The 24381-nt window shown below is 39.5% G+C and overlaps 1 protein-coding gene across 4 annotated transcripts in view; it reads right to left on the bottom strand.

Moving 5' to 3' along the window:
* The window catches only part of JAKMIP2 (janus kinase and microtubule interacting protein 2), a 189280-nt gene that overhangs the window by 67104 nt on the left and 97795 nt on the right, over positions 1 to 24381 (bottom strand). The gene's annotated exons all lie outside the window — the stretch shown is intronic.

Here is a 24381-nt window from a genome sequence, read left to right on the forward strand (position 1 = left end):
TGGTTGTTCTGGTGGCATAGTAGGGAGAGAATGAGGAAGGGAGGCCACTAAACTTCCAAGGTGAAGGATGATGTAGACCCAATCAGAACAGCAGTGAGAAGACAAAAAAAAAAAAAAAAAAATGATGTCTCTTGATTTACAAATCTTTAAATGTGTCATAGGAACAAGGAGGTAAGAAAAATATAAATCCTAAACTGTTAAAGTCAGTGCAAAAATCATGACTAGATAAAGAAGATAATAGAGAGTTTCCCATGCAACCTTTCAGAAAATTGAGAGTTTTGTATCTCTAGAACTAAGCGGAATTCCTACTGATGATCCATATGTTCCAGTAGCTGCTGCTCTGTTGAGACCCCTGCTATTCAGCCTTGAGGACCGTGCTGGGATCCTGGGCTTTCTGCCATCCACCCATGACCACTGGGGCCATGTCTTTTAGAGACTGTCTCTAGGGAAAGGGGATAGGGAAAGGTTAGGAAGTTAGATCAGTCTGTTGCCAGCAGTCATGGAACTGTCCACCATATTGTCCACCACTCCAACATCTAGGCTAGATGTTGGAGTGCTCCTTCATGCTTATTTTGCAAATGTTGCAAAATCATTAAAGTTTATGGCTGAGAGACTTCTAAGTGGTTACAATTCTTTGTTTCTAGAATTGAAATGAATTCAACAAGCATTTATTGAAAATTTGTATGACAAATACCACTAGGCACAAAGATAAGTAAGATAGTACTTAACTCCAAGCAGGTTTTGGGTGAGAAAACTCCCATATATACAGTTAACAGGTATCTCCTCTAGTTTGTTCTCTAGATGTTGCTGGTCCCCCAGGCTTTGTCCAGGTTATCTCTACTGGTCCCACCTATAGGTTTTATGACCCTCTGTGTTATATTCATAGCTCTGACCATTCCCCAAACCCCAGACTTATATATTCAACTCCTTCTACCAAATCCACCTGGGTATCCTATTGGTATCTCAAACCTAACCAAACAAATACAGATGTCTTTTTTTAACTAGTCCCTCAAAAACCTTATCCTCCCCAAGTTTTCCCATATCAATAAATGGCACAATCACATGCCCAGTTGTTCCAGATCTTAGCTTAGAAGTCATCCTTTCTTTTTTTATCCTCTATATACCCTATCCAGTCCACTAGGAAGTCTGGTTTGTTTTACCTATAAAATATGACTCACTTTATAGTCAACTTCTATCAGACCTTTATAGTGCTGTCACAACACAGGGAAAAGCCATTTGGGAAAAGCTTCCTAACCATATTGTTGTCTTGAATGAAGAATAGGCTTTTCATTTTCTCTTTTTTCCCCAATGCAAACAAACCTTTATTAGCATCTACAATTTACCTGCTACAGTAAACAGTCCTGAGGGCTCAGAGATATATCATATAGCCCTGGAGGAGCTCACAGTTGATTGGCTCCATTAGTTAGAGCTGCAGCAGAAAAAGGTAGTCCTGTTCAACTGAGAATTTAATAATGGGACTATCTACCAAAGGATGAGCAAAGCTAAGGAAGCCTATAAGGGCTGTGGAGGTATATATCAACTTTAAAAGGAATGAGCCATTTCAAAATGGCTCTACGTAGGTTAAAAGGGTAAGTGAAATACAGGTACGTCCCACAAACATGTCTTGTCTTGAAGCTTAAAGTGATTGAGATTTATCGGTTAGTTTGTTTACCATCATCAGTTGGAGGGGTCTCTCCCTTGTGCCTGAATGAAACCATACTCTGTTAACCTTTTCAACATAACCTCAAGAATTCTGACCTCAATGATCCTTAATTTCCTCTCACTATTGTGCTATCTGCAGACATCACTGCGATGGGTCTTCCAGTACTTTCCACCGTGGTCGACTCCATGGTATGTGTTGGAGTGAATGTATATTGTGTGGGCTTGGGACTCTTCTCTTTAGAGCTAGCCCTCTTCAGCTATGCCTTAGCCCAGTAGATGTCCCAACTTTTGGAAGCCAGATGATCACCCCTCCAGATTCCCTGAGCCAAGAATGGGCTTTTCCAATTGGAGATACTCAAATGGGGGCTACCCAGGTGGCTCAGTTGTAAAGAATCCACCTGACAACGCAGGAGCCTCAGGAGATGTGGGTTCAATTCCTGGGTCAGGAAGATCCCCTGGAGGGGGAAGTGACAACTCACTCCAGTATTCTTGCCTGGAAAACTCCATGGATAGAGGAGCCTGGCAGGCTACGGCCCACGGGGTCACAAAGAGTTGGACACGACTAAGCGACTAAAAAAACAATAACAACATACTCAAATGACAGAGGCAGAAGCTTGAGAGAAACTCTGGAGTCACACAATTGATGTATGTAGAGAAGGTTATAAAACTAGGAGGAAAAACTCCAGGGTTAGATTGCACAGGCTCTTGCACAATCGATGATTAAATTTAATTTAAAATGATTTCATTATGCAGAAACAGAGAAACATGGCAGTATGTGAATGTAAATGTAATAATAATAATAAGTTATACTGACCAATCGCTATAAGCCCATCATTGAATTCAGCACTTAAAATACTGCTCAAATCTAATGTGCACTAAAGATGCAGTGGGGAATAAAACTATTCACAGAAAGATTAAGTAACTTGCCTAGGATGACTGAGTGGATAGCCGGTGGGGCTGAAATTCAAATCCAGGCAGTTTGAAACTGAGACTCAAGGTGTCTACCCTGGGCTACTCTGCCTCATGTTTGCATTTTAGAGAGGTAACTCTGGCAGTGTGATGGAGGATGAGTTACTAAGGAGGGAGAGACTGGAAGCAGGAAATCAGTGAGTCTGCTTCAGTGGTCCAGGCGACAGATAATGCAGTTCTAAATGGGGCCAGCCATGGGGATGAAAAAGGAAGCGGCAACTCTGACACTGGAGATGTTGATGGAACCACATCCTACCTTTAAACATTACATTCTTCTCTCCTGTTGTAAATAACGAGGACCAGCACTCTGTCACTGCTTGCAGCAAAAATGTGAGAAGCGACAGCCATATTTTACATTTTAATTTACAATCCTTTCCCCAAAATATAACATATGTGCCTGACTTAACACATTTTTAGTCTGGAAATTATTGTGAACTTAAGTCCCATAAGAGCCAGATAAAAGAATAGGATTAATAAATTAGACATGTTCAGAGAGAAAAAAATATGAAAGGAAGTTGAGGATGGGATCAACTTATAGATACCTACCTTACTGTAAACAGCTCATATAAGTATGGCCCTATATAACCCTCTGAAGTGAAGTGAAGTCGCTCAGTCGTGTCTGACTCTTTGCCACCCCGTGGACTGTAGCCCACCAGGCTCCTCGGTCCATGGGATTTTCCAGGCACGAATATTGGAGTGGGGTGCATTTCCTTCTCCAGGGGATCTTCCTGCCCAGGGATTGAATCCAGGTCTCCTGCACTGCAGGTAGACGTTTTACCGTCTGAGCTACCAGGGAAGCCCATATAACCCTCTATTGGAGGGCAATTTTCCAAAGTCTTTTCCAGTTGTGATGGGTGCCTAGAAATCTTGTGATTCTCATATGTAATTTCACTAAAATGTTTCTGTTGCTTTGTGCTCTCCCTTCCCCTTTTTGGACAGTTTTATGAGATATAATTCACATATCATAAAATTCATCTGTTTTTTAGCATATTCACAAGGCTGTAGAACCAATACTACAACTGATTTTAGAACTTTTTATCATACCAAAGAGAAAGCCCATACTTATTAGCAGTCATTTCCCATTTCCACCAAACTCTCCCAGCCCAGGCAATCATTAACCTACTTTTTGTCTCTATAGATTTGTCTATTCTGGATATTTGTGTAAGCAGAATCATAAAATATGTGGATTTATTTTTAGTAACTGGCTTCTTCTACTTTAAAAGAGTCATCCATAATATAGCCTGTATCAATATTTTATTTCTTCTTATTGCTGAATAATATTCCATTGCATAACTAAAACTAGATTTTATTTATTCCTCTGTCAGTTGATGGGGACTTGTGCTGCCTTTGCTTAAGCAGTTTGAGGTCAACCTTCTAGAGAGGCTGCCACATGCAGAGAGACACGGCCCCTCAAAGGAGTGTGCTCCAGAGCATAAGGGAGAGCTCTAAGACATCTCTGCAGATGCATGGGATGTTTCTGGACCACCCTCAGAGCCTCTGTCATTGATAACACCTGATGCAACAGAAGACCTGGAGGAGGGACAGGGGCCAATGGGCCAATCTATCAGGAAGGAGGGCGTGATGGCTTCTCCACTTCAAACCACGTGAAGGCATTTTAAATGAGCCCTAGGTTTCCAGCTTTCAGCTGCTGATGGCAGTGCTGACCCCAGGGATCACTGGGAGGTATTAAAGGTGAGAATTTTAGCTTATCCTCTGGTCCTATCCTGTCATTAATCAGGCACCTCCCACAGCCACCAAGGCTGAGTTTCCTTGCAACCAAGTTTTAGATAAAGATATCAGAAAATTTAGAGACAGGCTCTTATGAGCAGTTGCATTTTAAAATACGGATCACTGCTTGAGAGCAAATCTTAATGAAGGAATATATTATCAGTGGAAGAGTTTCGGCCATCATTCATTCATTCACTCCATAGACATTTATTGAGGAGGAAATACAGTGTAGTGTTTGAGAGTAAAGCTTCCCCAATTTTTGGTCTGGTTTTATTAAAATCTGTAAGACAGCTTTAGTGATTGGACCTCCACTCTGGAGATACTGATAGAGTAGTTGCTGGGTGATTCTGATGCACAGGCATCTTTGAGAACTCCTGGGGAAGAGTATGGACTATGGAGTCAGACAGACTTAATTTTCAATTTCACCTGTGTGTTTAGTAGATGTGGATCTTGGATAAATCATTAGTTCTCGGGTTCTCAATACCCTTCATCTCCAAAATGGGGGCGAGAGGTGCAGGAATACGTAGAACTATGGCATTGGATTGTTTGACAATTACATGAAAGAATGTAAAAGATGCTCTCACACAGCTCATGATGCAGGAGAGGTAACATTTATTGAGTGTTTTCATTTTCAACTACTGGCTAAGGTGGTGGAAACAAACTAGGCAATAGGTGCTTTTCTCAAGATGCTTAATTTGAATTAAAATGACAGGGGATATTACAAATAATGATAATTCAAGTGCCACACTTATGGAAGGCCTCAAATATTAAAAAGCCATTCTTATTCTTGATCCTCTACAGACTTATTTAGGCATTGGTACAAACCCCTGAGAGAGAAACCACAGAGAGGGAGAGAGTGACAATAATATGAGTAGATGACACTTTTTCTTCCCTCACCATGGTTTTCCCTCAGGTACCACTTCTGGAGAGTAAAAGTGGGGTGCTGCATTTGAAATAATCTTGGGATCATCTGCTCCCAGCTTTAGCCTTTTTATGTCTTTTAGAGTTTCAGTTCAGTTCAGTTCAGTTCAGTCGCTCAGTCGTGTCTGACTCTTTGCGACCCCATGAATCGCAGCACGCCAGGCCTCTCTGTCCATCACCAACTCCCGGAGTTCACTCAGACTCACGTCCATCGAGTCAGTGATGCCATCCAGCCGTCTCATCCTCTGTCGTCCCCTTCTCCTCTTGCCCCCAATCCCTCCCAGCATCAGAGTCTTTTCCAAGGAGTCAACTCTTCGCATGAGGTGGCCAAAGTACTGGAGTTTCAGCTTTAGCATCATTCCTTCCAAAGAAATCCCAGGGCTGATCTCCTTCAGAATGGACTGGTTGGATCTCCTTGCAGTCCAAGGGACTCTCAAGAGTCTTCTCCAACACCACGGTTCAAAAGCATCAATTCTTCAGCACTCAGCTTTTTTATAGTCCAAGTCTCACATCCATACATGACCACTGGAAAAACCATAGCCTTGACTAGACGGACCTTTGTTGGCAAAGTAATGTCTCTGCTTTTGAATATGCTATCTAGGTTGGTCATAACTTTCCTTCCAAGGAGTAAGCGACTTTTAATTTCATGGCTGCAGTCACCATCTGCAGTGATTTTGGAGCCTAAAAAAATAAAGTCTGACATTGTTTCCACTGTTTCCCCATCTATTTCCCATGAAGTGATGGGACCCAGATGCCATGATCTTCGTTTTCTGAATGTTGAGCTTTAAGCCAACTTTTTCACTCTCCACTGCTGCGGCTGCTGCTGCTAAGTCACTTCAGTCGTGTCCGACTCTGTGCGACCCCATAGACGGCAGCCCACCAGGCTCCCCTGTCCCTGGGATTCTCCAGGCAAGAACACTGGAGTGGGTTGCCATTTCCTTCTCCAATGCATGAAAGTGAAAAGTGAAAGTGAAGTGGTTCAGTCGTGTCCAACTCTCAGCGACCCCGTGGACTGCACTCTCCACTAGGGAACCTCAATATCTATTTTTTATAACAAGATGTCCAGATTTTAAAATGTCCATTCAGCTGAATAGGGAAGATGTAGTACATATAAACAATGGAATACTACTCAGCCATAAAGAGAATGAAATGATGCCATTACAGCAACATGGATGGACCTGGAGATTATCACAAGTAAAGTAAGTCAGAAAGAGAAAGGCCAATACCATTATGATATCACTTGTATATCAGATCTAAAATGACAAAAACAGACTCACAGACATAGAGAACAGATTTGTAATTGCCAAGGGGAGGGGTAGGGAGAGATGGATTGAGAGTTTGGAATTAGCATATGCAAGCTATTATATATAAAATGGATGGAGGAGGAAATGGCAACCCACTCCAGTATTCTGGCCTGGAAAATTCCATGGACAGAGGAGCCTGGTGGGCTACAGTCCATGAGGTCTCAAAGAGTCGGACATGACTGAGCAACTGAGCACGTATATAAAATGCATAAATGACAAGGTCCCACTTTATAGCACAGGGAAATATATTCAATATCCTGTGATAAACCATAATGGAAAATAATAATGTATAACTGAATCCCTCTGCTGTACAACAGAAATTAACACAACATTGTAAATCAACTATATTTCAATAAAAATGGATTTTTAAAAATTTCTATTTGGAGCATCGTTGATTTTAAAAACACACATTTCAAGATTAAAATCAAGAAATTGGAAACATTTATTGATATTAAATCAGTTCATTGATATTTAAATATGTTGAATCTGTGCTATTGCTCTTTGGTTATAATTCTGGTTACACAGTCTGTCCAGGAAAGTAAAAATATCCTAGAAATCCCAATATGATGTCCAACTACATTTTCTATTTTCTCTCACATCCTAAAATACCTAAAAGTCTTTATCAGAAATGTGGTCAAGAAGGCATGGCCACTATTTATGGAGCACTGTTCTTGGTTTTTCATAGATGCAAACAATTGCAAGCATCATTCATTCCCACCTGCCAGTGGCTTCTGGATGGTAAGGGGAGGCAAACATCTGTCAAGAGGAAACAAATTCTAGAAAGCAGTGAATGATACAGTTGGCAAATGCTATGGGAGTAGCTAAGAGCAGACTGCAAATGCATGAAGACAACAGAGGAGGTGAGCTGAGCCTGAATGATGCTGATGCTGAATGTGCTACCTAATTTCCTGAGTTCTGCCTCTGGGCTGGGCGCTGGGCTAAGGTACATTCATCTTAGGTACAGGAATTTATCCCAGTCAACCCCTTCAGATATTTATTCTTATTACGTTTTTTAGGTAAGAAAACTGAGGCTCAGAGAAGTTAATTAACTTGAGAAAAATTAACACACCTAATGAAATGCCAGAGCTGCAAGTCAAACACACATCTGTCAGTCTCCAGAGCCTCTTAGCTATTATAATACATACTTGAAGAAAGGGCTGGATTCTTCCGCTCTGGTCGTGAGTAGGCTCAAGAGACGGCAAAGGCATGAACATATCAGTGGGCACTTACAAAACAGAACTGTGGGATGTGGTGGTTAGGAGCTTGGGATCTGAAATCACACAAACTGGTTTTGAGCCACACTTCCTGGATGTCTATTCTTGAGAAATTAAACTCTCTAAACTTCTGTTACTGTAAAATGAGGACACAAATATATCTACCTCACTGAGCTCTTGCAAGGATAAATGAACTAAAGTGTGTAAAATGATTAGAAATTATTATCATTGTTATCATTTTTTTCCAGGACTGAACTATCCAAGAAAAGCCAGCTTAGATTTCAAGGGAAGAAGAAACAATTTATCATTCCTTTGTGCTAAAAGAGACAGACCAGGAAAGGCACAGAGATCCCTGAAAAGACTAAAGCAATTCTTGCTTATGCTTTTGGCAAAATAAGATCTGCACTGGCAAGGTCAGTATTCCCAGGAGTCTCGGCTTTGCAGATGGTTCTGCCCTAAGCTATAAACTGAATAAGGTTGTTATTAATCTTAAGAGTTTCCAATAAGGCTGTTGCCTCTGAGTTATGATTTGAAAAGCAACTGTAATATAAAATTAACTAGAGTTCATGTGTATGCAACACTTCTCCATAATTAACACTTTGATACATCCACTGCACCAAAGCCTTGCTGGTTTGGCTAAGCCCTTCCCCCACTTCTTTTCCAAAGATGATGTTTTAGAATTAGATGTTGTTAGTGTTTAAAACGGATGAATTAAACTAACAGATTCTATTCCCAGTGACCTGCAGAGACATGCTGCTGCTGCTGCTGCTAAGTCGCTTCAGTTGTGTCCGACTCTGTGTGACCCCATAGACGGCAGCCCACCAGGCTCCCCCCGTCCCTGGGATTCTCCAGGCAAGAACATTGGAGTGGGTTGCCATTTCCTTATCCAATGCATGAAAATGAAAAGTGAAAGTGAAGTCGCTCAGTCGTGTCTGACTCTTAAGGACCCCATGGACTGCAGCCTACCAGGCTCCTCCATCCATGGGATTTTCCAGGCAAGAGTACTGGATTGGGGTGCCATTGCCTTCTCCAATCCCTTGTTTATGTAGGAAAATACATTCGTGAACTTTGCACTCATGAACCTAACACAGAAATTTAATATAAAGGAGGGGAACTGCTATAGTTAAAACGATAATCAACAAGGACCGACTGTACCACACAGGTAACTCTGCTCAATGTTGTTATGTGGCAGCCTGGATGGGAGGAGGTACATGAATGGCTGAGTCCCTTTGCTCTCCACCTGAAAACTATCACAACACTGTTTATTGGCTATGTCCAATATAAAATAAACAGTTTTTTTAAAAGAAGGGGGACTGCTATTTAAGTTAGTCCAAACCTGGAGTTCTAGTTTCCTATATAAAGGGAATGTGGTGGTATGGCTATTGGGTCCAAAGATTTTAACCCTTTATACATCTGTTAGAAGAAAATGAATCTAAAATGCTAGCATTCAACATAGTATCAGCTAAGCATCTTTAGGACTGCAAGGTGTCAGGCTTGTATGGTTCTTTGTGTTATTTTTTCTCTCTCCTGTTCTTCCACCAATTACCCTCTTTATCACATATAATAATAGCAATTATTTTATTACTACAAATTATTTAGTTAACACATAAATTTTTCATATGAAAGAATGTAATACAACCAATACTTTGGCCATCTGATGCCAAGAGCTGACTCATTTGAAAAGACCCTGATGCTGGGAAAGATTGAGGGCAGGAGGAGAAGGGGACGACAGAGGATGAGATGGTTGGATGGCATCATCGACTCAATGGACATGGTTTGGGTGGACTCCAGCAGCTGGTGATGGACAGGGAGGCCTGCAGTGCTGCAGTTCATGGGGTAGCAAAGAGTCGGACACAACTGAGTGACTGAACGGACCTGAATACAACCAAAAACCTATTGTTCCTGATGCATTTGTTTTTTATATCTCAGGTTTAAATCTTCATATTAGAAATATACCCCCTGAAACGCAGTAAAATCATTCTCAGCACACATACAATAGATGTGTAACCTCTTTCAGAGGGGTTGTCAGGAAGGCTTGGTAGAAGTGACGTCTAAAATTAAGGCAAAGCAGGTGGGAGGATCCTTCCAGAACTAAACTACTCTGCAAACTCCACTAATACAGTTCCTTGTTTGGCTTCCTTTCTCCTCCTCAACTCTCTGGTGAACTCCATCCTACTCATCTTTTAGGGGTCAGATCCAGGATCATCACATATCACTTTCCCTCACACCTCTGCACCATTCCCTGGGTGGCATAAATTACTCCCTCTCGGGTTTCTATTTGCACTTTAAAGACACTTCTTATAGCATTCATCACTCTTCCCTTAATTTAATGATTCATCAATTCACAAGTATTTATGAAACATCTGGAGGGAGGATGCAGAGACAGGGTCCCTGTTCTTCCCAGAGGAGGAATCAGCAATTTCATGCAGTCTGATAACGGCACACATAATAAGAGATGGGAATCAGGAAAGATTTAGGAAAAGTGATCTGTAACAAAGATCTGTAAGATGTGAAAGAATCAGCTAGCTAAGAGAGTACAAGAAAAACCATGTTCTAGGTAGAGGGAGTACTGAATAGGAAGGTCCAGGGGTAAAAAAGAATATAAATGATGCTCTGGAGAAAAACATAGACAAGATCTTGGTGAAAAATATGGGAAAACTTCAAAGATGAACTTAGAGAGGTTGACAGGGAACAGTTAGTAGAAAACAGTATAGATTATGTTAAAGGGTTCGGACTTCATCCCCACAGTAATGTGTAGTCACCAGAGTTTCATACAAGGGAGTGACTTATCACATTTTGGTTTTAGCGACAGAGGATGAGATGCTTGGATGGCATCATCGACTCAGTGGACATGAGTTTGAGAAAACTCTGAGAGATAGTGAAGGACAGGGAAGTCTGGCCTGCTTGCAGTCCAGGGGGTTGCGAAGAGTCAGATACGACTGAGCGATTGAGCAGCAAACAGTCCTTTGGCAATTGAGAATGAAACGGACTAGAGGGGTAAACACAGACAGTGCAAGAACATTCAGCAGGCGATGGCCATGATCCATTTATAGCGTAGTTATTCTTCAGGTGACTGAGCCCACGTGAGGGTAAAACTGTCTCATTCATCTTTGCACTCACAGTACCTGTCACAAGGACCACCACGAAGCTCAGTTTCATTAACACTGGCCCAGATCCAAGGAAAACACTGAGAACGAGGAACATATTTCACAATTTCAACGAAGATGATTTATAATAAGAGTTCTTATGGAAAATTTATTTTGCTTTGTGAAAGCGCCTGAATGACTGTTTTGATTTCAGGCAAAAGTAAAAGTTTGGTGTAACAGTTAAGTAAACAATAAAGTTAAGTAAGTTTTCATTTAAGCCGTGTTCTGAGATTTCATGACCCTTGCTGCTATTCATCATATTCAAATAAAATCGAGTTTAATTTCATTCGGCACTGAGTAAGTTATCTTGCATTGTACTACTATGACTGGATTTAGAGGACTTTGAAGGATGAGTTCAGCAAAGTAAGTTACTCAGTGCTATACAGTCTTAAATGCAGTATTCTTTCTTTCTGGATTGAAAGTATTTTACAGCTACTGTAGAATGAGGAGTACCAATGTCATTGGACATGGGGGAGAAATATCAAACTAGCAGGAAATCACTGAGTTTTCAAGGTCAGACAAAGAAACCTCTGCCTAAAGTAGGCACTTGCTTCATCTGTACAGTATTTAAAAAAAAAAAAAAAAACTGGTATGTAAAATTAAAGAAAAATACCCAGATCACTAGAGGGAGTGAGCTTCAGAGAAAATGTATTTATAACTGAGAGCAAGCCTTTCTATTTTAGGCATATGTGAAACACATATACCTTATGCTATCGTTTCCTTGGTGACTGCTCTCAAAGGCCACACATTTTAAAAAAACTATCATAAAAGCACATGTGCAAAGTGTCAAACATGAGCAGAAATTTCTGTATATAGGATAAGAAATGAATAACCTGCTATTTAAAAAGAGGACAATTTCTGTATAAAGATTTATACAGACTAATATTACTTGAGTAAAAGCATGTAAAGTTTGCATATAATATTGGATATACAGTACAGTTCTATTATAATATCTTCCCTATGTTATAATATGGTATCATGTACCAATAGTATAATAAATTACAGAATATAGAAATGATTTTTTTTTATCATTTAGATTCCTATTTTGAGTTCTGTTCCTGAGGTCAATATTTAACTATATTTTTAAAATTGGTAAGATCTTGGAAGTAAGATAGTGAGGTTGGCTAATGGAAATTAGTCAATCTAGCCCCAATGTGTAGCCATATGCTATAGGTAAATCACTGTAAAATTACAGATCAGCAACTACTTCTTGAACCATAATCATGTGCAAGCTATTGTGTTAACATTGAAGATAGTACAACATGTATCTGTCAAACAAGGCTGCATATGCCATGTGCCAAAGGAGGAAACACACACACACACATGCAGGAGAATCAAAGGGACGGTAGCACGAGGGCAAGGACTATGTCTGTCTGGCTCCTTGTTGAATCTCAGTGCCTAGTACAGTGGGGCCAGGCACAAAATAGACTCTGAATAAATATTTCTAATTAAATAAATGACTTTACCAGAAGAAAAGGCTTTATGATAAGGCTGGAACATGAAGGATGACTAGAAGGGATTAAGAAAAGGCAGAAAGGTAGGACAAGCGAAGGAATAAATTGCAGACTACAATATCTGGTGTGGAAGGTTTATCCTGGGGAACAAACCAATGCAAAGGGATGGTAAATTATGATGTCTTGACTGCCTAGATACTGATTTTACATTTTGTTAAAAACTTACTGAGAATCTGAGAAATATTTTTAAGAGAAGAGGCATGATGCAATTTTTTTTAAAAAAAGATTAATTTTGTCATTATATGTAAAGCAGAATGAAGTAAAGAAACTAGAGGTTAGAGGTCCAGATATGGATCCATTATCAATGTTCAGATACAAAGAGAAGAAGTTTGGATTAGGATGGAAAAATAGAAGTGCCTTTTTCTCTCCTAGTCAAAGAAAGGAAAGATGGGAAAAATTCTTCCCCATCATCATTTTCATCATCATCACCCAAGTTCAATCCCTGGGTCAGGTAGATCCCCTGGAGAAGAGAACAGCAACCCACTCCAATATTCTTGCCTGGAGAATCCCATGGACAGAGGAGCCTGGAGGGCTACAGTCCATAGGGTTGCAAAGAGTTGGACACAACTGAGTGACTAACACTTTCACTTTTTAAAGTGGTTTACAATGCAGCGTTTTACATGCATCCTTCCATTTCAGACTTAAAACAAGACTATGAGATATACGTGTTTATTATTCCTTTTTATAGATGAGAGAATTGAGGTGATAGGAGGTCAAGCTTCTCACTCAAAGTCACAGAGCTAGGTAGGTGACATGGTCAAGATGTATTTGAGCCTGAAGTTTCTTATGGACTGAAACCACTACACTTCTCTCCAGCTGATCTGTGATGTTTGAAGAGTCCCCACAAGTGCTGATTGTTGGGAAGCAGTGAGAGAGAGAAGGGAAGGTTGAAGATGACACCCAATCCTTGGGTGCATGGGATGTTGGAAGAATGTCAGTATCAACAAACTCATTGGAATGAAAGGAATCATATGTGCACCCAGACACACAGGTGTGCTGTGCTAAGTCGTGTCAGTTGTGTCCAACTCTTTGCAGCCCCCTGGACAGTAAGTAGCCTGTCAATCTCCTCTGTCCATGGGATCCTCCAGGCAAGAATACTGGAATGGATTGCCATGCCCTCTTCCAGGGGATCTTCCTGACTCAAGGATTGAACCCGCATCTCTTATGCTTCCTGCATCGACAGGTGGGCTCTTTACCACTAGTGCCACCTGGTAAGCCCTGTGCTTAAATATAACAAGAGCTAATATTTTCAGGTCCTTGGTATAACCCAGGAATTATGCTTAATGATTCTCATTTTCTTGTTTAAACCACAACATTATAAGTATTACAGAAAAGGAAAAAGAGTCTCAGAAAAGAACTATGAATTGTATAATATTATATAAGTAGTAAAAAGGCAAGTTAGGACATAACACAGACAGTCATATCCCAAAGTCTATAAATCCAGTAATGATTCTGTAGCAGAAACACTCCAGTTTGTTTTTAGAGAAATCACACTTGAAGGACAGCAGTACCGTCTTTTCATTACTGATTGGTTTATCTATCTTTAAAATTTACTACACAACCTCTTTGAAAACAATTTCTAAGCACTTTATAGAAATAATAGACTTCAACAAAATAAGATTTAAGACATTTAAAATTAAGTGAATAGTACTTGTGTGAAAGTGTTAGTCACTTAGTGGTATCAGACTCCTTGCGATCCCATGGACTGTAGCCTGCCAGGCTCCTCTGTCCATGGGATTCTCTAGGCAAGAAGACTGGAGTGGGTGGCCATTCCCTTCTCCAAGGGATCTTCCTGACCCAGAGATTGAACAGGGTCTCCTGCATTGCAGGCGGACTCTTTACTATCTGAGCCACTTGCATACGCATACATAAAGATAGGTGCTCAAAAGGCAATAGTTTAAGTAAATAGTAATGATGTACACATACATAGAGACTGATGTTCAAATAGCAATAGTTCTCTTTGTGTGGTACATGGTAAGAGGTCTTAATTTAAACTTAAGTATGGCTTTTCTTCTTATTATTATTATTTGCTTTAATATACAATCAGTTGTATGTTAAATTACACAATATAATATTTATTGCATACTTAATATAATCCAAATGAAATAATATTCCTGAGGAAAAAAAAGAAGAATTCAGTGAGGAAAGTGGAGCAAAGAGAAATCAAGGGTAAATAACCAGCTGAAGCTAGGGGTGAAGCTGGAATCCATTGTCATGCTTTCAACACACATCATGAAAAGCTGGAATTAATTCAAGCATAGAGATCTCATTTCTAAATCTGAAATGCTTCAGACTCAAACGCCTCTCCTCTCCACTGAAGAGAGAACCAGCCATTGGGCACTGAGAGTCACAGCACAATTTTCCACTCCGCAAATCCTGACAATGGTAATCAAACAGAAGGGGAAAAAACTGTATGTAGGGTCCCTTCTTGTGAAGAACTCTTTAAACTCACAAAGTCTTAATGTTATTCTTCCAAAATATGAACTACTATTGGAGGAAGTGTAATTTATCATTGACTTAATAACAATGTTATTTTTACCCCATATTAAACTCTGCAACATATATTAACAGTATCTAAGTACTTAGAAATTTAAGCAAGATAATTTCACGTGTAAGCAATTTACATCTGAGAAACACACTTTTTCCCAGTATTTTCTTTGGCTTACTACCTACCCCATGGCACAGAAAGGAGCTACAATTTCTCACTTAACATTTCAAAGTATTTCAATATACAACTTTGTTAGGAAAAGCAAGCTCAAATGTGCAAATTGTTTTTCTGCACACAGACCCACAAGGAAGGTTCTGAGATACAGTATTCCTCTCTGTATGGTAAGCAATCTGTGATATTTTAAATCCTTGGAGTGCTGGCCTATAATATTCTAGGTCATCATAGATTTTGTACAGATAATTATTATAGTTCATCCACCTACTCACCTCATACTGTGACAGATGAGTACTACTAAGACTACTAACTATCTTTCTCCTCATTATTGCTGACCGTTTAACTAGGCTGGCCACTGTGCTAAGCTATTTACATGCATTTTATTTTTAATGCTCTGAGGTGGGTGTACAAGTCATCTAGCCCAGCCTCAAACCTGTGACTTATGAATCCTCCTTACAACTCTCCCCACTGGAGGGACTGCCATGTGGATAATGAACTGCAGGCTTGAAAATGTAATGAGTGCTGTAGGAAGAAAGCAAGCCACACACTACCAGAGCACAGAGAAGGAGATCTAATTCCCTGGGGAGGGCCAGCACTGCTAACAGAAGGGATGGCTGAGCAGAGTCTGGAAAGATGACAGAGGATTTGTCATGTGGTTGAAGAAATGAGGAAGAGCTGAATAAATGTCATATGAGAAGATTTAGTAAGAATTACAGATATGCCAAGAATATTGCTTAACTGGAGTTAGGGGGAGGATGGAGGAGAAAGAGAATTTTGAAAGGGCTCATTTTTGTATCTTTACTGAGCTTGTCTCTATTCTTACACCTCATTAAAACACTAAATTTTGGGGAGAAGGGTTCCACATGCTAAGCTATAGACTGAAAACCTGTTTAACAATAATTCTATTGAAATTTTTCTACAGGTCAAGCACAGTATGAACCACTGCACATATAGTCTCTCTCTAAAACACACTCATGATGTTGATATAATTTTCCCATTGCACAAGAGAAGAAATTAAAAACTGAAAATTTGTGCAACTGTACAAAGTGTATGTCTATGCCATTCATTGACTCAGTTGTTTCTCTAGAACCTACAATGTGTCTGACAGAATTTAACATCAGGTCAGCCTGATTCAACAACATTCATTTTAACTAATACACAGCACTTGTCTTTCCTTTAGAATCAGAAAGGGAATATCTTTTTTTTTTTTCCTGTTCTATAACTATTATTAGCTTTAAAATTCTCAGATGAATCAAAAACAAGTCCTGCTCTATAGAAATCAAAGCATAAGGTTGCAAACACATTTCTTATCCAGAGCATTTAAAAGATTTAACACAAGGTTGTGTATCATTATTGTAGCAACGCACTGAGCCCTGACTGAAGTAGTCACTTAGGGCATTTCACAGATAAATCCCATTTTTCAGGGTGCTTATAACCTAGCAGTTAACGTTTTTCCTGTGTGAAATAGGGTAAGACAAGGGAGTGCTTTACTCCTGCAAAACAGTGCACACAAAATAGCTATTAAGTCTTAAATGATCACATGAGATAGATAATTAAATAAGATGGTACTGGAAGCCTGAATCTGGGGCTGTGGTTGAAAAACTTCTTATAATGTTGATCTGATTGCTTCAGACAGTCTGACAAAAAACAACCAATGATAAGTAATCAGTAATATTTCCTTTGTATTCATTCAGATGGACTATCGGTGACTTAGTGAAGATGAATGACTGACCTTTATTCGGCTCTGAGCTGGCAAGTACTGATGGGGGAAGATTTATTCCAAGATGTTTGACTGTAGAGCCCATGTCTTCATTCTGTCATTCAGGCCTCCCTTGGAGGGTGGTAGTGAAAAGTCCACAGAATAATGCAGGTGAAGTGTTTAGCAATGTATGCATCAAGTAAGAGCTTTTTTAAAATGTTGGTTTATTCAACAAATGTCTATTGAACACGTAATAGCTGCTGAACACTGGTCTTGGCACTGAGTAAATAAATGAAAACAGACATATGTCTCCAGCTCATGGAGATAATGTATTAGTTGGGAGAGGCACACAATAAGCATAATAAGTAAGTACTCTGCTAGATTATGACAAAGTTTTATGGGAAACAATAAAAGCACGGAAGGTGATGGGAAGTGTTCATGCGGGTTCTGATTTTAGATAACAGAAAGCCTAGACAAGCATGTGCTATCTGGCTGAAGACTGGATGGGGTGAGCCACTCAGACGCCTGGGCAGAAGTGTTCCAGGAGTGCTGGGCAAGTACAGGAGCTCTGCAGTGGGTACAGACATCCAAGTTCCAGGAACGGCAGGAGGCCAGCCAGGCTGGAGGGAATAAGCAAATTAGGACAGCAGCCAAGCTGAGGGCAGGCATTGATGGGAGGGCAGTGTGTGCAAACCACACTGCACTTTTTAGGCCGTTTTACATCGACTTGGGCTTTTACTCAGAGTGAGGTCCCACTGTAGGATTTGACGGGAGGGGTGCCCTCATCTGGCTTCAGTTTTAGCATCTCACTGACTCCAGTGGTTAGAGTAGAAGAATTTGCATAAGAGGGATAGTAAGGAGACTGCCTTGGAAGCCTCTGCAAAAATCCAGCTTAAAGATGGTGGTGATTTAGGTCAGGGTGGGAAATGTAGAGTTAGTAAGAGGGACCAGATGTAAACTGCTGTTAATCCTTTCTAAATTGGTGTTTGGTCAAAATTACAACCAATCAGTTGCTAAGCTGAGATGCAAAGTCACATAAGGTTGACTCAAGTATTAAAGAGTTCACTATACTATTTGTCTGTGAAATTTATTAAGCTCCCACTGGACTGGGAAGATCCCCTGGAGAAGGAAATGGTAACTCACTCCAGTATTCTTGCCTGGAAAATTCCATGGACAGAGGAGCCTGGTGAGCTATAGTCCATGGGGTTGCAAGGAATCTGAAGTGACTGAGAAAACACCCTAAGAAAGGCATTGTGCTAGGCACCGCAGCTATCCCCACCACTTGGAGAGCTTAAATCTAAGAGGACAGTACACCACAGCTATAAAGTGGAAGCAGGGACAGATTTTATTTTCTTGAGCTCCAAATCACTGTGGACAGTGACTGCAGCCATGAAATTAAAAGGTGCTTGCTCTTTGGAAAGGAAGTTATGACAAACCTAGATAGCATAATAAAAAGCAGAGATCTCTCGCTTGGCTGACAAAGGTCCACATAGTCAAAGCTATGGTTCTTCCAGTAGTCATGTACGGATGTAAGGACTGGATCACAAAGAAGGCTGAGTGCCGAAGAATTAATGCTTTCAAATTGTGGTGCTGGAAAAGACTCTTGAGAGTCCTTGGACTGCAAGTAGATCAAACCAGTCAATCCTAAAGAAAATCAACCCTGAATGTTCACTGGAAGGACTGATGCTTAAATTGAAGCTCCAATACTTTGGCCACCTGATGGGAAGAGCTGACTTATTGGAAAAGACCCTGATGCTGGGAAAGATTGCAGGCGGGAGAAGAAGGCAGCAGAGTGTGAGATGGTTAGACAGCATCACCAACTCAATGGATATGAATTTGAGCGAACTCTGGGAGATAGTGAAGGACGGAGGAGACTGGCGTGCTGCAGTCTATGGGGTCACAAGAGACAGACATGACTCAGTGACTAAACAACAACAATGTATCCAGTCTATAAGCTCGTACGCAATAGTTATAACACACATACCTAGATATAATGACCAATGAGACTAGCTGCACTTCAAGATGTATCATTCAGTCAAAAAAGCAAGATGAAGGAAACACAAAGTGTAATTTTTAATAAACACACACATACTTTATGTGGACATGTATGTATATGAAATCACAATACATTTTGGAAAGATATGGGTGAAGGGTTCCACCTTGTTCAGGAATCAAAAGGGCTTCCTACAGAATTCCTTGGCAATCCAATGTTTAGGACTGTGTGCTCTCACTGCTGAGAGCCTGGGTTTAATCCCTGGTTGGGGAACTAAAATCCCACAAGCCACATGGTCTGGCCAACCCCTACAAAAACAACAAACAAAAACAAAAAGGTGTCCTACATGCTTCCTATTATTTACTCCAAACCCTCTGGGGAAGATCACTCAACCCCTCCCCTCTCAAATGTGGGTTAGTCTGCAGGCCATTCTCCAGAGCTGTGTGGCAGTGTGGCCATTGCAAGAAACACTGTGTCATCCTCTGTGTGATAAGCCCCACCCTGACGACAGCTCCGACAGTGACATGCTTTAATCTGTCTCTGGGAAAGCTGAGACCCTCAGAGTGGACAGGTCAATCCTGGGTGAAAAAAAATCTCTTCTGTTTCTTTCCTGTCTCCTAGGATTTTCCTGGGGGGTTGAGGGTGACTGAAGCCTCCTTCTGGCCTCTTTTCTCATACTCCTTTGTCACCATCTTCTGGCCCAGTGCTTCACTCCACTCAGCCTTCCAAAGAAGCGTAAACACGATAAATCACTCCTGCCAACATGCTAGCAGATAGTTTGTGTTTACAGGTGCTCCCACCCCCCTGATACATGAGTTTTATTTTGAAAAGGGGTTTAGGAGATGTAAGCATTGAGGGAGATTTTATAGGAGAAAACTAGTATTACCCATAAACCCCTGTACATAAACTCAGTTATCAAAATGATTAGTATTAACTCTTGTTTATTCCTTTGTTTGCTTTTCCTACTGTTCTTTCCCCCTTGCAGTTAATCTTTAATGTATATAAGTCTTTATCTATCTTTATTTAACTTTGCATATCTATTCTTTCTTTCCTTTCCCCTTAACATATTTGTTAGTTTTATTTTCATTGCTTTATTCCCCAATTGGCACCTTGCTTAGTTTTGTTTTCCAGTTTGTGCTTTAGTTAGTTTTGTTCTGATAGATGTAATTTTTGGTTTCCTTTGTACACCAGGTCGATCTACTGTACTTTATTTTTGTTGCACTGTTCTGATTTTGCTTATGGGTGTATATGTATATGTGTACATTCTATTATTTTTATTATTATTTGCCTGATGTAACTGCCATTTGTTTGGGGTTCATCTTTGGTTTCTCATTTTTGGATATTTGTTTTAATCTCACTTAATGCCATAACAAACTACTTGTTGAATCTTCATTCCTGACTAGAGATCAAGCCTTGAACCTTTGGAGTGGGAGCACTGACTCCAAGACCCTAGACTACCAGAGAACTAACCCTAGGGAGTATCAAATAGTGAGAACTCACACAAAGGAAAACACTTCAAGAGAAGACTCCACACCACCCAACCACCAGTAGCACCCTGTGCAGGATGCCTCATATAAGTAACAAACAAAACAAAAATACAAACTCAATCATCAGCAGACAGGATTACCACCTCACTCAGCCTTGCCCATCAGAGGAAAAACAAACAAAAACTCAGCACAAATCTCACCCTATATGATGCTTACACAAACCACTGGACCAATCTTAGGAGGGCAGAAACCAAAAGAAAGAAAGAATTCAACCTTGAAGCCTGGGAGAAAGAGACCTCAAACACGATAAGTTAAAAAAAAAAAATGAAAAGGCAGAGAAATACTACACAAATGAAGGAACAAACTAGAAACACAGAAGTCCAAATAAATGAAGAGGAAATAGGCAAACTACCTGAAAAAGAATTCAGAATAATGATAGTAAAGATGATCAAAAACCTTGAAAACAGAACGGGGAAAATGCAAGAATCAATTAACAAAGACCTAGAGGAATTAAAGAATAAACATAAAGAGACAAACAACACGATTACTGAAATTAAAAATACTCTAGAAGGAATCAATAGCAGAATATCTGAAGCAGAAGAATGAATCAGTGAGCTGGAAGATAAAATGGTGGCATTCTGAAGAGCAGAATAAAGTAAAAAGCATGAAAAGAACTGAGGATAGTCTCAGAGACTTCTGGGACAATACCAAATGCACTAACATTCATATTATAGGGATCCCAGTCCATGGGGTCGCTAAGAGAAGGACACGATGGAGCGACTTCAGTTTCATGCATTGGAGAAGGAAATAGCAACCCACTCCAGTGTTCTTGCCTGGAGAATCCCAGGGACGGGGGAGCCTGGTGGGCTGCCATCTATGGGGTTGCACAGAGTCGGAAATGACTGAAGTGATTTAGCAGCAGCAGCAGAAGAAGAAAAAGAGAAAAAGAAAGGGTATGAGAAAATTTTTGAAGAGATAATAGCTGAAAATTTCCCCAACATGGAAAAGGAAATAATCAATCAAGTCCAAGAGGCACAAAGAGTCGCATACAGGATAGACCCAAGGAGAAACACACCAAGACACATACTAATCAAACTAACAAAGACTAAACACAAAGAAAAATATTAAAAGCAGCAAGGGAAAAACAACAAGTAACATACAAGGGAAACCCCATATGCATAAGAGCTGATTGTTCAGCAGAAACTCTGCAGGCCAGAAGGGAATGGCAGGATATATTTAAAGTACTGAAAGGGGAAAATCTATAACCAAGATCATTATACCTGGCAAGCATCTCATTCAAAATTGATGGAGAAATCAAAAGCTTTTCAGAAAAGCAAAAGTTAAGAGAAGTGAGTACCACCAAACCAGCTTTACAACAAATGTTAAAGGGACTTATATAGTCAAGAAATACAAGAGAAGGAAAAAGAGCTACAAAATCAACCCCAAACAATTAAGAAAAGGGCAATAGTAACATATATATCAATAATTAATTTAAATGTAAATGGATTAAATGCTCCAACCAAAAGACACAGACTAGCTGAATAGATACAAAAACAAGACCCATACATATGCTGTCTACAAGAAACCCACCTCAGACCTCAACACATATAGGCTAAAAGTGAGAGAATGGAAAAATATATTCCATGCAACTGGGAAGCAAAAGAAAGCTGGAGTAGCAATCCTCATATCAGACAAAATAGATCTTAAAGAAAATTATAAGAGATAAGGGAGGACACTACATAATGATCAAGGGATCAATCCAAGAGGAAGACATAATAATTGTAAATATTTATGCACCCAACAGAGGAGCACCTCAATACATAAGACAAACACTAACAGACATAAAAGGAGAAATTGACAGTAATACAGTAATAGTAGGACACTTTAATATCCCACTCACACCAATGGACAGATCATCAAAACAGAAAATTAATAAGGAAACACAAGTCTTAAATGATACACCAGATGAGATGGATCTCATTGATATCTTCAGGACATTGCATCCAAATGCAGAAGAAGGTACCTTCTTCTCAAGTGCACATGGAACATTCTCCAGGATAGACCACGTCTTGTGCCACAAATCAAACCTCAGTAAATTTAAGAAAACTGAAATCGTATCAAGCATCTTCTTCAACCACAACACCATGAGACCAGTTATCAATTACAAGAAAAAACTGTAAGAAATACAAACACATGGAGATTAAACAACAAATTTATAAATAACCAACAGGTTACTGAAGAAATCAAAAGGGAAATCAAAACTTTTCTAGAAACAAATGACAATGAAAACATGACAACTCAAAACCTATGGGATGCAGCAAAAGCAGTTCTAAGAGGGAAATTTATAGCAATACAATCCTACCTCAAGAAACAAGAAAAGCATCAAATAGACAACCTAACTTTACACCTAAAACAACTGGAAAAGGAAGAACAACCCCCCAAAATTAGTAGAAGGAAATAAATCATAAAGAAATAAATGAAAAAGAAATGAAAGAAACAACAGTAGAGATTAATAAAACTAAAAGCTGGTTCTTTGAGAAGATAAAAAGAATTGACAAACCTTGAGCTAGACTCATCAAGAAAAAAAGAAGAATCAAATCAACAAAATTAGAAATGAAAAACGAGAGGTTACAACAGACAATGCAGAAATACAAAGGATTATAAGAGACTACTATGAACAACTATATGGCAATAAAATGGATAACCTGGAAGAAATGGACAGATTCTTAGAAAAGTTTAATCTTCCAAGACTGAACCAAGAAGAAATAGAAATTATGAACAACCCAATTACAAGTACTGAAATTGAAGCTGTGATCAAGAATCTCCCAAAAAACAAAAGCCCAGGACCAAATAGCGTCACAGGAGACTTCTGTCAAACATCTAGAAAAAAGCTAATGCCTATCCTTCTAAAACTCTTTAAAAAAACTGCAGAGGAAGGAACATTTCCAAACTCATTCTATAAAGCTACCATCACCCTGATACCAAAACCAGACAAAGACAACACACAAAAAGACAACTACAGGCCAATATCACTGATGAACCTGGGTGCAAAAATCCTCAACAAAATTTTAGCAAACAGAATTCAGCAACACATCAAAAAGCTCATACACCATGATCAAGTTGGGTTTATTCCAGGGATGCAAGGATTCTTCAATATATGCAAATCAATCAATGTGATACACCATATTAACAAAATGAAAGATAAAAACCATGTGATAATCTCAATAGATGCAGAAAAAGCCTTTGACAAAATTCAGCAGCCATTTATGATTAAAACTCTTCAAAAAAACGGGCATAGAAGGAACCTATCTCAACACAGTAAAGGCCATATATGATAAGCCTACAGCAAACATTATTCTCAATAATGAAAAACTGAAAGCATTCCCTCTAAGATCAGAAACAAGACAGGGTGTCCACTTTAACAACTATTAGTCAACATAGTTCTGGAAGTCCTACCTACAGCATTCAGAGAAGAAAAAGAAATAAAAGGAATCCAGATGGAAAAAAAGAAGTAAAGCTCTGACTGTTTGCAAATGACATGATACTGTACATAGAAAACTCTAAAGATAGTATCAGAAAATTACTAGAACTAATCAGTGAATTTAGCAAAGTTGCAGGATACAAAATCAATACACAGAAATCACTTGTATTTCTATACAATAACAATGAAAAATCAGAAAGAGAAATTAAAGAATCAATCCCATTTGCCATTGCAACCAAAAGAATTAAATATCTAGGAATAAACCTACCTAAGGAGACAAAAGAACCATACATAGAAAATTACAAGACAGTAATGAAAGAAATAAAAGATGACATAAACTCATGGAGAGATATTCTATGTTCCTGGGTAGAAAGAATCAATATTGTGAAAATGACTCTACTACTAAACATAATCTGCAGATTCAATGTGATCCCTATCAAATCACCAATGGCATTTTTCACACTACTAGAACAAAAGTTTTCACAATTCATATGGAAACACAAAAGACCCCGACAGCCAAAGTAGTATTGAGAAAGAAGAATAGAGCTGGAGGAATCAACCTTCCTGATTTCAGATTATACTACAAAGCTACAGTCATCAA

This window comes from Bos grunniens, chromosome 7 (genome assembly GCF_055505025.1).
Source record: "Bos grunniens cultivar Pamir isolate PY7600 chromosome 7, Bosgru_T2T1.0, whole genome shotgun sequence".
Taxonomy (NCBI): Eukaryota; Metazoa; Chordata; class Mammalia; order Artiodactyla; family Bovidae; genus Bos; species Bos grunniens.